Source organism: Eretmochelys imbricata, chromosome 13 (genome assembly GCF_965152235.1).
Source record: "Eretmochelys imbricata isolate rEreImb1 chromosome 13, rEreImb1.hap1, whole genome shotgun sequence".
Lineage (NCBI taxonomy): Eukaryota > Metazoa > Chordata > Testudines > Cheloniidae > Eretmochelys > Eretmochelys imbricata.
In genome coordinates this window covers 5605322-5622328 of record NC_135584.1, presented here as the reverse complement: position 1 = coordinate 5622328, position 17007 = coordinate 5605322, and positions in this window count along the sequence as shown.

Genomic DNA, 17007 nt, shown 5'->3' with positions numbered 1-17007 from the left:
GAGCGCACAGAGCTGTTCAAATAATGGATTTTATTTATTTTGGTTCACTGGTAGTTCAAAAAACATTTAAAAAAATTTATTTCAGGTCACCCCGAAAATGAAATTTGTAGGAATTTTTGGCAAATCGAAAAGTTAGCAAAAAAAAAAAATGTTTTGGGTTGGTTTTGTTCAACCTGAAATGAAAATTTTCAATTTTGAGCAGGTTTTTTTATGTTTTTGCATCGTTAAAAATTGAATCGAAGGGGAAATTTTGAAATACAAAGTTGTTTCGACCTGAAAAGTTGAAACATTTCAACCTTCTAGAATAGGTTTGCTTTTTCAGCCAAAATCATTCAGCAAAGCCAACAAAACTTTGCAACGCATTTTGCTGTTACTGAATCTGCATTTTTTGCCGAAAAATAGTTCCATCCCAAAAATTTTGCCCAGCTGTAGCCTACAGTAGCTAGGAAGCCACACAGCAAGAAAAGCAAAGCTAAGAACAGAACCGAGATCCCCTGAATGCAAGTCCTGTGCTTTAACCACTAGACAATGCTTCCACGAGTGTGTATGTGTATGTATGCACTAAAAACTATGCAGGGCCATGTGTGTGTGCATGGAAGAGGGCTCTGTTTGTAGGTGTGTGCGAGAGAGAGAGAGAGATGTCCCTGAGTGCATGCATGTGAATCCAAGTATCTGTGTGTATTTTCTTCACTGCATGATGACATGGCTTGGCTTTTGTTTCCTGAGTAAATAGAGAGGCCTAGCTGGCAGGAGGAAAAAGGCAATGGCAGGACTCCACAAACAGCGGCCTGCTTAGAATAACAAAAGACCCTGCCACACTTCTGGGAGGAGATTTTCCTTCCAGGCTTCAGGCTTCATTAAGTGAGTGGCCACAGCTAATAGGCTTTGTGTGCTACAGGCCCCAGTCTTGCAGGGTCCAGCTGTCACTGGGGTGAATGTCAGAAATGACAGCGGGCCCAAGCATTCTCTCCCTCTTTCTCTTTCTAAAATTTATTTTCAAAAGGGGGAGGAGCCAGGTGGTGCAAAGTAGTGAGCAATTAATAGGAAACAAAAGCAAATGAACCCAAAGTGCTGATTGTGTGGGGTATAAATCCCAAGAAGCGCAAAAGGGGAGGATGAAGGGGTGTGTGTGTGGGGGGGAGACAAAAAAATCAATTGCTGTAATGAATACACAAATTCCTTATAGAAAAAGGCCCGGAGAAGTGGGAGGTCAGGAATCTAGGACCCCAACCACGGCATTCTTTGGACTTTGGTCAGACTGAAGCAGTTACCCCCACCTCCAGGCATTCTTCACTCCTGGAGGTTTCGTGCACAAGTGGAGAAGCAGAACGGGGGCACGGGGAAGCACATTTTCCCTTTAATAATCTGAATCAGGGATCAGAGCAATCTTCTCTGAAGTTGTAGTCTCTCTCTGCCTCCCAGCCACAGAGGAAGTGAAATTTAAAGCCAAAAAAAAAAAAAAAAAAAGTCAGATCTAGCCAGAATAATTGTGCTCAGGTATATAAATCTCCTCACTGTATTTTCCACGGTATGCATCCGATGAAGTGAGCTGTAGCTCACGAAAGCTTATGCTCAAATAAATTGGTTAGTCTCTAAGGTGCCACAAGTCCTCCTTTTCTTTTTGCGAATACAGACTAACACGGCTGCTACTCTGAAACCTATGCTCAGTTGTTTGAGGTTTTTTTTAACTCCCCCGCCCCCCATCCCACATATAAATCTGTCCCTCAGCACCATAGGACTTCTTGGCTTCAATAATATTTGTAAAATGCTTCTTCCTGTGTCTCTATCAGGTGTCTGGGGGAAGATACACAAAGCATTTGTTTCATTTGTTTATTCGTGTAGAAAGTCAATAGGGAAGACAGGTTCTAGAACTCTTTAGAACTTCAGGGGTTCTAGAATTGAAGGTCCTGTAGAACTTGCCCTGCTCTGTTTTCATCTAGCCTCAAGTCTCCTTCTGATCTGGCATAGCCACATTTGTACATACCAGCCCTTCCAACCGGTCCCTTCATTTTGAGATATGCCATTCATTTTGTTCTAAAAGTTAGCACTTTTTGTGGGGGCTCTCCTCACTTTCATCTCTGAAAATTTTTACATCAGAAATCAAGAATCGTGAAAATGAGGTTACGGAAAGAATTGGTTATGCTAACAGAGTAAATCCCACAACATTTTTGAGCATCCAGCGTTAATGATTTTTGTGCATCCCTCATTTTGGTCACACATTGTGTCCTGTGTTTGGATCTTGCCAGGTTGAGAGGTATGGTACACGCATTACTAACATCCGCCTCATACGTAATCATATAGTGAGCCTCTCTTTCATATGCATGCACATGATCACAGATGCGTACGTACACGCATGGTCTAAAAGAGCATGTTCACAGGAGCGCTGGGCAATCCCCTAGCTGAGTCCTTCCACATGGAGTAGATTGCAGATTCTGTGGGATTCTACAGCTGGCCGTATCCCTACCTGTGTCTGTGCTGGAAAGGGGCTTGAGAGCCGGTCACAGCAGCGCAGAGTTGATGAGACAGGCCGACCCAGTGAGACCCCCGCACATCCAGTGGCATTCCAAAAGGGGGGTCCAATCCGTCATCTTTTGTAATTCACTGATGTTTGTAAAATGCGTCAGTGCTGTTGGATAGGAGATCTGATAGATGAGTACAGCCTTGCATGGTGTATCAGACAATTTACAGTCCAAATAATTGCTGACTTTGGAGGTGGAACTCTCCATCATTGTAAACTATTTCAAAGCAAAAATTTGAAATACTGAATTTTTGAAACAAAGGAGTTACTTACTTTGCCTTCGGCCAGGTTTTTAGTCACAGACCTTTATTTTTGCTCCCACAAATTATAAGGGCAGATAATTGTGGGTGCAGTTTTGTTTCACAATAATTTGTGGATACTGTTTTGGTCATTCAGATTTCTAAGTACTTAGTCTGTGGCTCCTTGTCATCCTGTCCATTCTGCCAAAGAAGGAAAGATGGCCCCGCTTCATCTCTGGTGTAGCATTATGAGAAGGAGGCAAAATATACTATAGTACGTTACTGATAAGGATACCAAAAATGCCTTTCACCCAATGGAGGAACTCAAAGCAATGATGTTGCTAAGTTTATTCATAGATCCATAGATTTTTAAGGCCATAAGGGACTCCTGTGATCATGTAGTCTGATTTCCTACATAATAGAGGCCATAGGACTTTCTAGCTCACCCACAGCTATTGGACTTGAAGCAGGTATTAATTCAGGAAAGTCTCTTTTAGATATTCCATCTCATTCAGTGTTTTTTGTTGAGTGCAGATCTTCTCGCATATAACATTAAAAGACACATTAGAGGAAAGTTACTGGTTACTCCAAGGCTTAAAATATGGCCACTGATTACCTAAATAGTGACTGGAAACATTTAAGGGTTCCCTGAAAATAACTATCATTCTGTCTGGATCAATCCTTCTTGTAACAGACTGAATTTTTGGAGGAGGAAGCAATACACCTTGATTGAAAGAGGAGAGAAACAACCTACTCCAAACACATCTGCTCAGATCTAGAGTGCACCATGTTACACTTGCAAAGGGGAATTAATGCAAATAAACAGCTGTTGAATGGGTCAACTCAGAAGAGCCTATGGAACAGTGTAACAATTGCATGACATATTCAGTTAATTTATGCCAAGGCTATATGCATGACAAGCACCTCTTAAGAGTACACGTGATGAGGGAATTCAATTTACTGTTTGCCAAGGCTACACATTTGGGATGTCATGCATGATATTTGATAACAATAATAACAGCAGCAACTACAAGGACACTGCCTGAGCAAAGTCATTTCCACTGACGTTGTTGTGTTTTTTTTTAAATGCACATGGTTTGTTTTTGCTGAGCTCTTCGTTAACACAGAATGTTTGTGGTTCCTTTGTCTTACCTCACTGAACGCCATTCAAAACCAGCAGAGTCAATTCCGGTGCTTGTGCTTTTCCTGTATGCCAACTGGGATTTGAATTCCAGCAGCAAAGACAAGAGAATACAACTGGGATTCAAAGAATGTGATGAATTTAGCATTTCTCCTGTTTAATGCATATACGAGATCAGTTTCCTTAATGCTGCAAAATGCTAGGGGGTACAGCTGTGCAAATAATGTATTTGACAAATGTATCCTTTTCTCCTGCTCAAGGAATACCCATTAGCCAGTCACCATTTCCCTTCATTTATTCATTATTCAAGTGTATCTGATGGATATCCTTTCAATATTTTTTATATATACGTTGATTGCTAAGAATCAAAATGTGAGCTTTCTTGTTAAGTTGTGTCACATGATATCTTTTCTGTTTGCTGATTGGATGAGCGTTCAGCCACTCTGATATGAGTATTTGTGCACGTGAATTTTATAATTTGGTCTCGGATTACACTTCCCCCCTATGTTTTTGAGCATGAACTCAGTTGCTGGAATACTCATTGGAGGCAAATGCAAAAGAGGGATAGAACAATGGTGTTCATTTAAAAATTCAGACAAAGTTCATGGACATATTGTCTTGGCATTTTTGCCAAGCTCATCTTAGGGCACAATATGGGGATGGGTTTTGTAGGGCAGAGTACAGATCAAGGGCGAGGGTGGGAAAGAACAGAGCTTGTGTCATTTGGATACAGACAGATACCACCCAGATACATTTACACAGCCACATAGGCATCAGTAGGGCACTAATCAGTGCTCTGGGATCGTTTGTGAAGATGATCAAATAGTTGCCTTAACGTAACATCCAACCCTTTGAGAAAAACCAAGTGGAATGGAGAAAGAGAAAAGGATGGAAAGATGACAAGATGAGGGAAGAAAGCGGTGGGGTGGAAAAGCGGGAGAGTGAAGAAGAGAAAGCACACAAGCATGAGGGAAGAAGAGAGATAAGAGCACAAAGAGGAGGATGAAAGCTGTGGAAAAAAGTAGACAGACTGTGCATGTCTTTGTACGGGATCAAATCAAATCCTTAGTCCCCACACCCGTAGAAATTAGAAGCCCCCACATTTAACTGAGAGGAGGGGGATATTTGAGTGCAAACAGTCAGACAAAAGCTCCAACTTCCCCTCCCCAGCCCTGCCAAAAAAGAACAAGACAAGTGCTCAAGGGCAGCTAGCAGTGAATGCTTCGCCATGTGTTCCTGTAGGGCTCAGCCACCACTCTGCTCTTGAAGCAAGGAGCTTGGGGGAGGGGGAAGAGACTAAAACTCCAAGGACAATAATAGCCCTTTCTGAATGGCCATTGTCCCGCCACCTGGGCTCTGGGAGTCAGCAGACTGGCTTGCGACTACTAGACAGAGATTTTAGGTGGTCACACATTGGCCAGCCTCCCCTCCTTTCTATCCCCTCGCGCCCCACTCCCACACCCAAGCCCCTCCAATCAACTTCAGCAGGGGTGAGGATTTCCTAAGCATCTGTATGCAAATCACATGCTGCCTGGGCTGGGAGTTGGGGGGAGACGTGCTAGGGGAAAGGACTTTGTTCACAGATTGCCAGAGAACCTGCCATGCAGCTGCTTTGTTTCCCCAGCCTGAGCAGGGATGGGAAGGCTGAAACCTGGCTTTCTCCATCCCATTCAGTACTGGCAAGTGCTGCGAATTTGAGACATGCTGAGAGTTGTCCTTAAGTTAGCGGAAGAGCAAAGTGACATCCCCTGCCACCAGGTTCTGTTTCCGATCGTCTCAGCCAATGGCAGAGTGAAGGCCTCTGGGGAGAAGAAAGAGGTCTTATGGTTAAAGGATGGAGCTGGGACTTGGCAGACCCAGGTTGTACGCCTGCTCCGTAACAGCCATGCAGACTGACCTTGGGCAATTCATGTAACCACTTGCCGAGTCAGTTTCTTCATCTGCAAAACAGGGACTATAATGCCTACCCCAGAGGGGAGTTGTGAGGCTTAAAACATTAACTGTTAAGTGCTTTGAGAGATTCTGAGATGCAAAATGCTAGAGAAGAGAAAAAGACAAACCGTGGGGTGTTCGTTGTAAGGGCTGACTGTGAAATTCTGATCTGAATCCAGACTGGTCCCCAGGCTCCCAGAATGTTTCAGGTTGGTTTGGATCCTGGGTTTTGGCTCAGGTCTAGTTGCACTCGTTAAGGAGTCCATCTTGCTTTTAGATCATAAATGTCTTTCAAGGATGTCACTCAGAGTTTCTTCCTGCACTTGGGTCATGACAATGACCATAACATAACACCTCCAGCTTCTGGGTCATACATTTAAAACATTGTGAATTCAGACAGAAATAATAACATAACAGCTTTGAGACAGTTACAGAGCTAGTTTCATACCAAGTATGAAATGGAGGGTTTTGAGTCCACATTCCATAAATATGCAGTAGATTTGATCATGTATATGAAGTTTTATATAGATTTTGTCCTGCATTGGGAACATTTAGCCAGCCAGTGGTTTCTCTCTGCCTTATGTACTTCCTCTTTCAAGTTTCAAGAGACAGACAGGAACATCAGGTTTGTCAGACCAGATCAAACCACTGGACCTCCAAGCCAGCAGCCTGAGTCCAGGAATAGCCATCTGTCCCAGTCAAAATTTAGTGGGCCCTATTCATCCCTAATCTAATTCCAGTAGCTTCAGTGACGTTACAATGGGAATGAATTTGAGCCACATTACACTGCTGAAAGAGGAGTGCACCCAGCAGGCTAAATTCATGTCGTCCCAAACTACCAACTTTCTTCCCAGACAGTAACCATCCCCACTTCTCTCCAGCTCAATTTTTTTTCTATTGATACTCCTGAGAGCAGTTTGAATCCCTGCATTTTAAAATCAATCCATCCATAAAACTCAGAGCAGGGACAGTACAGAAGGTGGACCAATAGAGCTGATCAAAATTTTACTTTCAGGGTTTTTTCTGTTTTATTTTTTGTTCTTGTTTTTCAAAAATGGCTTTTTCATCAATATGGAAATTTCCATGGAAAATATCCATCTTTGACAACTTTTTTGTTTTTTCAAGAAAAGCTCCCAAGCACCCAAACTGAAAAACGTTTAGTTTTCAACAATCAAACCCCATAACATTTTGGCTGAAAACTGCATATTTTTCACTATTTGGTCATCTGAAACCATGATATTTCAGCTAAACTCCCCAGATTTGCGGGGGGAGGGGGGTTGATGAAAAGGCAAAAACATTTGAGGGGGGAAAAGTCATTGAACACCAAAACTTGTTTGTTTTCGTCAGAAATTTTCACGGGAACATAAATCATTTCCTGACTGGCACTAAAGACAGAGAAACCCAAATCTGCCTGGGAGATGTGATTTCACCCTACTAAAGCAGGAGCTAAGGAACTTTTCCTGGAAATCTTAGATGACAGAGCAGTGTGGCTCTTTGTTCTTCACAAGAAAGGTAATGTTAGGGCAGTTAAAGACCACATGTGGCTTCTAGGCAGAGGGAGCACTCATAGTCAAGGACAAACTTGGATAACTATATGCAGGAACTAGTAGCTTGAAGGCTTGCCCTGCGTTCAGGGGTAACGACATCAGCTGTGCACTAGACGTAAGATCTCCCGCTATTTTGGTTGGAAATTTGTAACAGGTGTTTATAATGCAATGGCAAAGTTCACACTAACACAGATTAATGCCTACATGCTGTTGCATGATAAGACACCACTCATGCATCTTGTCACTGCACAGGATTCAGTGATTGCACTGTTCTGTATCATAGGTAGGGCTGATTACCCTGGGTGTCAATTCTTAGCACCTCTTTCTGAACCAGAGCAGTTACCTGATTTCTCACTGAGCTCTTTTTGGCAACTCAGACAGCAACTCAGAACTGCCTCAACTGATGTAATAATTTTTCTGTTTTTGTTGTATGAGATTCTCAGATTCAATGTTTTTTAAAAGCAGCCCCCCCACCCTTCTCCCATGTGACATGGATGTAAATGGGAAACAGTAGGATGCCAGCTTATCTTTTATTTGTGCTTTTAGGTTATAATTGCAGTCGGAATCACTGACTTTTAAGTTATTCTGCAGAAGCAGGGGAAAGGAAAGAAGTGGATGCATGGAATACTCCTTTTCAGTTCTATAAACCAAGTGGCATTGTGCAAAAAGCCATTGCAAATGTGGCCCGTTTGTTAAAGGCACAAACAATTTCTGTGGTGAAAGAATGAAAAGAGCTAATTGGGATGGGAAAAAAAAACAAACAAGAAACAGGTCTTGGTTTGCGTGTGATCACTGCGGGGTCGGGTCAGGTTTTGAGCTTCCTAGCTGCCAGTTCTGTACAATTTCTTGTTCTAATTTGTAAGTGCAAGAGCTTTTTGCCCTCCCAATTTCTCCCCATTATTGCATCTCCTTGCATGTTAACAAAAATCTTCATCCAGGTCATCCCATCACATATCCCTTCTGTCATCTGCATCTGAAGTCTGAGGTCACCCTTTGCAGGACATCCACTTTGCAATGCCACAATGCAAGGAGTAAATGCACTGTACTGAGATACATCCCAGTATCACACACAAGAAGTAGTCCCGACAACACAGCCACACCTGATTTCCATAGTTACTTGTCTTGTCCCCATGATCCTGCTGGGTTGCTCTTGAATGGAGAATGTTCTGTTCCTCTAAGTCCTAAAGAGACATTGTTATAGTCATGTACATAGTATTTTCACTCTACAGTGTATTTTGTCTTAAGATTTCAAAGTGCTTTATACCCATTCGTTCATATACAACACCCCATGAAGTAGGGTGAGTAATGTCAGACCCATTTTATCAATGCATACGTACAATGTACAGAGGATTTAAGTGATGTTCCCAAGGCCATATAAATGAGATGTCTGTAGAGCTAGCATTAGAACCCAGGATATCCGACTCTCTGTCACCTGCTCTAATCATGATTGGACAACGCTTCCTAAGATGTGGAAGTTCCCTTGTCCCACTTTCAGGGAAGTTAGCAGATTTCCAACCACTACCTCAGGGAGGGAAACCCAGGGAGATGGGACCTTTCAAACCACCTTTGGTTTGCCTTTCTATCCATTGAAATGCCACTTCTGAGATTTCCAAACACACAGTAATGTCATATTCTGCTTGTCTGATGACCTCAACCATGACCTGTTAGGACCACCCTCCCTGGAGGTGAAGGATAAGTCAGCCATCCTGCTAAATCATTCCTCTCAATGTTTCCAGCACAAAGAACCTTCCACAGCCCTGAAGAGTCTGACTCTGGGGTGGGTTGATAGGGTGGGAAGTGCGGTCTCTGACCTGAAATCACTGCCCTCTTTCCTGTGTATTATTCCAGAGCTAACTTTGTACTTGAACCGGGAGAGCAGAGGTGAAAGGGCAAACCTTTAATTCATGGAGCCCCTTCCCTAGTTCTGTCTCACTCTCGACATTGGCCTTTGTGTTTCAGTTTTGGTCCTCCTTGATCTGGCCTCCTTTAAAAAAAAAATCCCAGACCAATGAATAGGAGAATAGTTCACATGAGGATAACTTATGAACTTGTAACAGCTGCCAGACACAGGGGATGGTGCATTTATCCTCAGAGTTTAGAGAATCCAACACTTTCCAGACATTTTTTTTCTAAATTAAAAAGTGTTTTAAGATATTTTGAGGAAGAGAATTGCCAAAGATTAGATCTTTTCAAAGGGAAGAGTGGAAGGTGCCAGGCTAAACAGCCCTGGACACCATAGTCTTCAGTTCATCCATAAGCCAGGCCTGGCATAGAAAGTAGCAGGGCACGTTTTCCTATGTGACTCTGTCTGACTTCCTACAGTCCTGTCTGACTCTACCAACAATGACCTAGAGAAAGGAGCATCACCTCTTTTGGGGAAAAGGACAGTTCAGTCCCAGTTTCCATGCAATCCCTGATCTCCCTGCTTGGACTAAAGGTGCCAGCTGTGATGGCAGTTTTTGCAATGTGTGCACTTATCCATTAGGAACTGCTCTGTGGCTATTTCACATAGACCATTAGATAGGTGTCAGAAAGCAACAACTTCAGTCACTAGCATCCTAGTACAAAGACAGCCTGGAGAAATATGCTGAAAGGTCACTGGACTCATCTTTGCTTCCTTAAATCACAGCTGGAAATAATTCTGGCAGCCATTCCCCCACCCTCTTTACTCAGAGTAAAAGGGATGGAGGGGCACTAAAAGCCCTGGATCAGGCTCTGCGAAACCTCTTGGAGACACAGAACTGAATCACCCACCCCCTTGTCCCTGATTTTTAGAGGTGCTGAGGTCTGTCCTCTCCCCAGGAGCCGGAAGGAAGGAAGGCGAGGTAAAGCCAACTTCCCCACCTCCTCCTCTTCCTGGCCCTATGTCCAGCATGGCTCAGCCAAACCAAACAATCTGTCCTGTATGCTCTGAAGGGCAGGGGCCATGTCTACATAAGTATTAGCTCCTAGCACAATGGCATCCCAGTGATGACTGGGGCCTCTGGACACTAATGTAATAGAAATACTGGACCAGATCCTCGGCTTGGCTTGTCTTCTTTGTGCCATGCTAGCAATGCCATCTGTTTGATCAGGCAAAGTTACCTGCTCCGATTCTTCCTTGTCTCTCCGCACAAGGGTATTCTGTGGTAGGGAAGTGGCAGGTTGGGGGACAGGAAGGGGCGTTCCTTGACTGGTAGACCAATCATTTGGGAATCATTCCAGCTAGTGTAAGTTAAAGCAGCCCTGTGGATGTGGTCAGCTTAGCCCCTGAGAGTCATGAATGCCTGTCCCCACCACAGCTGCTCCAAGCTTGACCCCATTACATTAAAAAATGGCAATGGAGGTCAAAGACTATTTGCAAGGTAAACTATTTGCAAGGATCATCACCTTCAAGCCCTGTTTTCTGTATGCTGGGCATTGCAAATGGAGTTAGGATGAGTGTTATGTGCACTCAGTACAGTTGTGTCTGTACACTAACAAGGAAAATACTCCCATGAAGGAGGTGAGTTGGATTTGTGTGGGTCAAAAGAAAGAGAGAGAAACCAAATACCCCCAAACCTCTACCCCAACAAAATCAGTGCCCTGTCAAATTTGCAAGTTAAGAATTGTTATACACCAGCTGACGGTCAATTTCCTATTGCCAGGGAGACCGCGTATATTTATTAGAGGCATTGGTTATTTATATTTCCCAGTGGCCAGACAGGTTTATTGCCATTTCATGTTGTACAGCTCAGGTTTTGAGGTTTTTGTTTTTTTTTTTAACCTCAGCAAATCTGCACCATTCTTCTTTCTTGGTAGTGTTGGCCATGCATGTATGTATGTGCTTCCCCCTGCTCCAAACCACCTCTCCCCCCTCTCCCCCCCCCCGCACCCAGTGTGTGTTCGTGTGTGAATCAGGACTAGCCCACTGGATTCAGTGAGGACCAGATGCATACTTTTATATGTGCCTCACTAATGGACTTTCAGGTACAACGTTATTATTTCCCTCTAATGACGTGCTTTTCTCTTGCTCCCTCTTGTAAAAGGCAGAACATAACTACAGAGGGAAAGAAAAGGGAAAAGCTTTGCAAATTATAGCAATCAGAGAGTCTGAACCATTAGGAGCATCTGGGACTGTGTTTTACATAACAGTGGACACTTTCTTTGAAACAATTACGGCTAATAATGAATTAGGATTGACTGGGCTGTAAATGCTTCAAACTGCAATTCAGCGACTCCCAGTGCCTGCCATCCCCTCCTCTCAGGAGAAAGGCCTCTTAACACTATACAGAAGTTTTATAACCAGGCCCTTTTAAAGAGACAAGCTCTCTTCTGTAGCCCCATGGAAGGTGGGGCTACTATGGAGGTGCTGTAGACTCTTGTTTATTTCACCCACGCTTGACATCCTCTCCCCACCATGTATTTATAATTATGTGCTATGGTCTCATTGACTGGTTTTACAGGGTATTTGATTCCACTGAATTTTTAAGGAGCGATGGGCCCTTTCCTTCAAGAGAATGCCCTCCCCTGTTTTTTCCTCTTCAGTCTGGTGGTTGGGACCAAAGTCCCACAGCATTATAATGTCCTGCCATTGTTCATTTCTAAAAGGAGGGAAGAGTGGAGGAGACTGAGGTAAGTTACAAGACAAAGCGCACCCCTGTCTTCTTGGGAAGAGGGGGCTTGGAGGGCCATACATAGTTGTGCGTGAGGCCAAATTTTTAAGCTTTCAGCATCCACAAATGAGACTAGGTTTTCAAAACTGCTCAGCAGCCAGTGTGCACCCAACGTGCTGGGCTCTTGACAGAATGTGGCCCCTAGTGCCTGCTAGCTTTTTATTCTCAAGGGGCTGAATTTTGGGGTAAAATGACATAGATCCCTACTCTATTAGAACTGGGGACGAGAAGAGAAGGTTAGCATAAGGCGTAGCGGCTCATGGCTAGACCACAATTCAGGTCTCTCAAATAACAATATGCAGTAAAGCCCGCTAGTCCAGCGAAACTTAGATTTGTTCATAGTTGATTGAGTTTATAACTAACAAACCATCACTGGTTTGTTGTCTGGTTTAACATACAACTTCCATCTGATTTATGCTGGTGTTAGGTGATGCTCAGACCCTACAGCGGCAGGCACCTTGGAAGTGTGTGAGATAAATAAATAATAAAAGGGATTTCCCCTCTTTTTACCCTGTATTGGATGTTTCTGATGGTTCCTCCTATGATCTGAGGTTATTATACAGAGAACTGCTTTGTCAGACTGGGAAGACTCATCATGGAAAAACAAAAGATGTTCAAGAGGGAGAATGTGTTTGCTAAAATCACCCTAGATCTCCCCTTGCAAAATAATAGCTGGGAATTACCTATGCACAGTACACACGCCGCCCCTCTGCTGTCTCTCCTGTATTCATGCACCGTTCAGGTTAAAATATTTTCAGAGGTAGAGAAAAAAAGCCCCATATTAATAGCACCACCTAGAATTTTAAAGCTTAGAACAACAGCCATTGTTCCTAGAGACCAAGGGCTGTGTTTCGGAGTTACATTGGATGAATTAATTTTTACTCCTAGACAGGAAGCCTGGCAGGTTGTAGCTACCGTCGTTAGTAGTGCAGTATGTGTTCACACTGCAGTTTCCTTGGTTATGTAGGTAGCTAAACTTCAGTTAAGAAAGAGATACCAGACTCTCCACTTTCACCAGAACAAAATCTCTATTTAAAAGGAAAAAAAATAGAGGGAGATAAACTGAAAAAAGGGGAACATTTGCTTCTCTTCCTTTGGGAGTGCAGATGCGCTGAGACTGGGAGTGTTTGCTTTTACAAGTGGCTTGGTCTCCGCTATCTCAAAGCCCCTTTCTCTCACAAGTTGGCAAAACCATAAAAGCCCGTTTGTTTTAAAAATTGGCTTGTGGGTTGTGCCTCTTCTCAAGGGCGGGGACAATAGTGTCAAAACAGGTTTTAAAAATTACTCTTGCTGCCCTTATAAGCCCTTGTTTGCTTCCAGCCAGTCAGTCAGTCCAGTACTCCAGTGGGTCAAACCCTCTGACTGCCCTGTGATGGTTACCCTGGTACCATAAGACTGGCACACTCCCTTCTCCTCAGGGAGGGTCCAAGAGATCCCAGCTTCTCCCAACCCCTGAATTTGGCATGGGAAAGTTTGGATCCACATTCAATGAAACTGAAAGGAGACAAATTCAGAATTGCGGAAAGGCAATACTTTTTCACACAGCATGCAGCCAGATTCTGGGACTTGCTGCCACAGGATGTTGTGGAGACCAAGAACTGAGCAAGATTTAAAAAAAAAAAAAAAAAAGGATTTCATATTTATGTGGATGGCAAGACTACCTAGTTGTAATAGCTAATGCTTACAAATATAAAGGGCGTTAAAGGGATATAAACCCTCATGCTTCAGGGATTAAACGGATCCCTAATTAACTGAGGTGAGACTTTCACAGGGGCAAAATAGCCCATAACTATCTATTGCAGGGTTTCTTGCACCTTCCTCCAAAGCATCTGGGACTTGCTACTCGGGGTCAGGATGCTGAATTCGATGCACCTCAGGTCTGAGCCAGTCTGGCAATTCCCACATTTCCTACACCTTGTTCTGGATCTGAAGTTTGTGACTTTGAATAATCAACACTTAAACCTTAGATTTCAGAGTAACAGCCGTGTTAGTCTGTATTCGCAAAAAGAAAAGGAGTACTTGTGGCACCTTAGAGACTAACGAATTTATTTGAGCATGAGCTTTCGTGAGCTACAGCTCACTTCATCAGATGCATACCGTGGAAACTGCAGCAGACTCTATATATACACAGAGAATATGAAACAATACCTCCTCCCACCCCACTGTCCTGCTGGTAATAGCTTATCTAAAAGCCATTTCCAGCACAAATCCAGGTTTTCTCACCCTCCACCCCCCCACACAAATTCACTCTCCTGCTGGTGATAGCCCATCCAAAGTGACAACTCTTTACACAATGTGCATGATAATGAAGTTAGGCCATTTCCTGCACAAATCCAGGTTCTCTCACTCCCTCACCCCCCTCCAAAAACCCACCCCCATACACACACAAACTCACTCTCCTGCTGGTAATAGCTCATCCAAACTGGCCACTCTTAGAGACACTGAACCATTCAGACCTCAGTTCTGATTGACTTTAATGACAGCAAGGCCCATGGAACTAAGAGAAGAAGTTGTCCCTTCCTACTGATAACAAAGCAAGGGGATTCATTCTCAGTTGTGCGTGAAGAAGTCACTGTAAGCGTATGGACAAATGACCATTTACACATTCCGTTGATCACCGGCGTGTGCACTAACTATGGTGGTGTGTGGAATCAGAGTAAATACACGCATGCCTTGGCATGCCCAGAGATGCATGGACATTTTTGCATATGCAAATATGAGCACACAATTCTGAGAATCCAGGATTAATGAAATAAACCCTCATTTTTATGTACCCAAATTTGAGTAATAGAAAAAAAAAGCAGCTTTCCAGCATCTTTACCATCATTCCCTAAAGAACATTTCTGGTTGCATTTGGCCTTTGTAGTTATTTCAGAATATTAGAAAACTCTTTTGTCTTCTTGTTACTCCTGAATTGTATGCATGGGAATGTCACACAAACACAGACATGCACATGGACAGTCCCAGTGGGTTCTGGAGCACTTTGTTTTTGAAGGGGACAGCTTTGAACTGCATCAATGAATTTGTGAAGATGCCTCTCGCTACAAGGATGTACTCCAGCTACGGAATCCATGCTACTGAGAGTGTCCTTGACAAATGCATCAAGTGTCCTGGACTGTGTTGGACGATTGCATCACTACATGATATTCATTGTCACTGGATGTGTGTAACTTCAATTACTTAATAGCATCTCCCTATAGTCTCCCGAGTAACCTTTATATCATCTTTTCCTATGGAGATGTTTTGTTTTATTGTTTTTGTCCTGACCAGGGCTGCCACGTTTTGGGTGGAGTCCCAGAAGAAAATATTCTCACTGGTATTTTAATTTTTCATATAAAAGTTAGGGGCCAGATCCATAGCTGGTGTAAATCAGCATAGCTCCACCAACACCGATTTATATCAGGTAAAGTTTTAGCATACTATTCCTTATGTATTTTTGATTCATGTTATTTCAGATGCTGAGTAGATTAGAGATATATTTTTTCACTTACAGTCTGCTTGAAATTTGAGGCACTGGGACAAATACACAGGAACTAGCTACATCATTGTTTATAGAAGCACTCACACCAGCTTTAAGGAAACTCTAATTAGAGAAAAAACGAACAGTGAGGCTGTGAAGCACAGAAGCACTTAGATATTATTTCAAGCCAAGCAACGAGAAAGTTACAGCTGCCATAATTAAACATGACACAGAGAAGTCAAGCATTAAACACAGGTTCATTATGAAAGTGCAGGAGCTCAGTGATCCATGAGAGAAGGACCTTGTAATTCTGTGCCAGGCTGGGAGAAGATCAGAGATGTGAAAATCCTCCTGCCAACCTAGAAAAAGCAGCAATGAATCTAATTGTGTTTGCACCAGAAGTATAAGCAGTTGCAGGATAACTTTGCAAGGCTTAACTCACCTGCTGTCCTTGGTTACTCTTGTTTCTCCAGCAGAGCTATTCTACAGGTGATTCTATAGCCTGAAGCAGCCAGGCTGCTAGTACATGTTTCCAGCACCTGTCACTGACACTTTAGTCCTGAGTTCCCCTTTGTTTGCCTTTGCCTGTACAAACAAGCCCTTTTGCACTGACCTGAAAAAGGATAATAGAAAAGCCACCAACCAATTCTCTGTTTCCTTTCTCTTTCCCTTCCTTCCAATGAGCTTGTCAGCAAACAGGTTAGCTTGTCTCCAGCCTCTGCTGCCACTTATTTCTGTGTTAGCTCAGGTGTTCCATTTTACAGAATGGTCCCAGATGCTGCATCTTGCTGCTATTTGCTTGGCTTTCTGCGTATAAGCAGCAGATGAAGAAATGAAATTAACAGTCACATTGCTTGCTACGTCAGCCTATTTTCATATGTTTTAAAAATTTGGGGACCCTGGCTATTTGCTGATTAGTTTCTTTCCCATGCTCGGGAACTATCAAGTAAATGTCATGCTCTTCCTTTTATCAAAGCAAGAGATGGATCTGAAACAGGAACTTTGGCTCAGGAAAGTTTGGGGCGGCGGGTTCTGATCTGGTTTTTCCGTTCCGATCTGTTTCAAATGACAGTTCTGATATCTCTCTGTCACCGCTAGCACTAAGCTTGGGAAGCCTGGACCACCCAGCCTAGAGCTTGTTACAGATTCTCTCTTTCCATGTCACATCACCTGAGCTGGAAGGAGTATGCTGGATCCCTGAACTACTGGTCCCATTCTGCACCCACGCTGTCTTGCCAATAGTGCATCAGCAGGGAGGAAAAGGTAAGTGTACCATATATTCCCCAGGATGCAAAGGCTAGAGCACTATACGCATCTCAGGAGGCTACAAGTAAACATGCTTTAATTCAGCCACAAGTTATTGGGCTCAAGGAAGGAATCCCTGGGTGAAATTCTCTAGCCTGTGTTCTGCAGGAGGTCAAACTAGACAATCACAATGGTCCTTTTTGGCTATAAAATCTATGAAACCTGGGTAAAATATCCAGCTGGCGTGACAACCCCTGACAAAGTGGATGGAATTAAGAAAAAACATAGTCT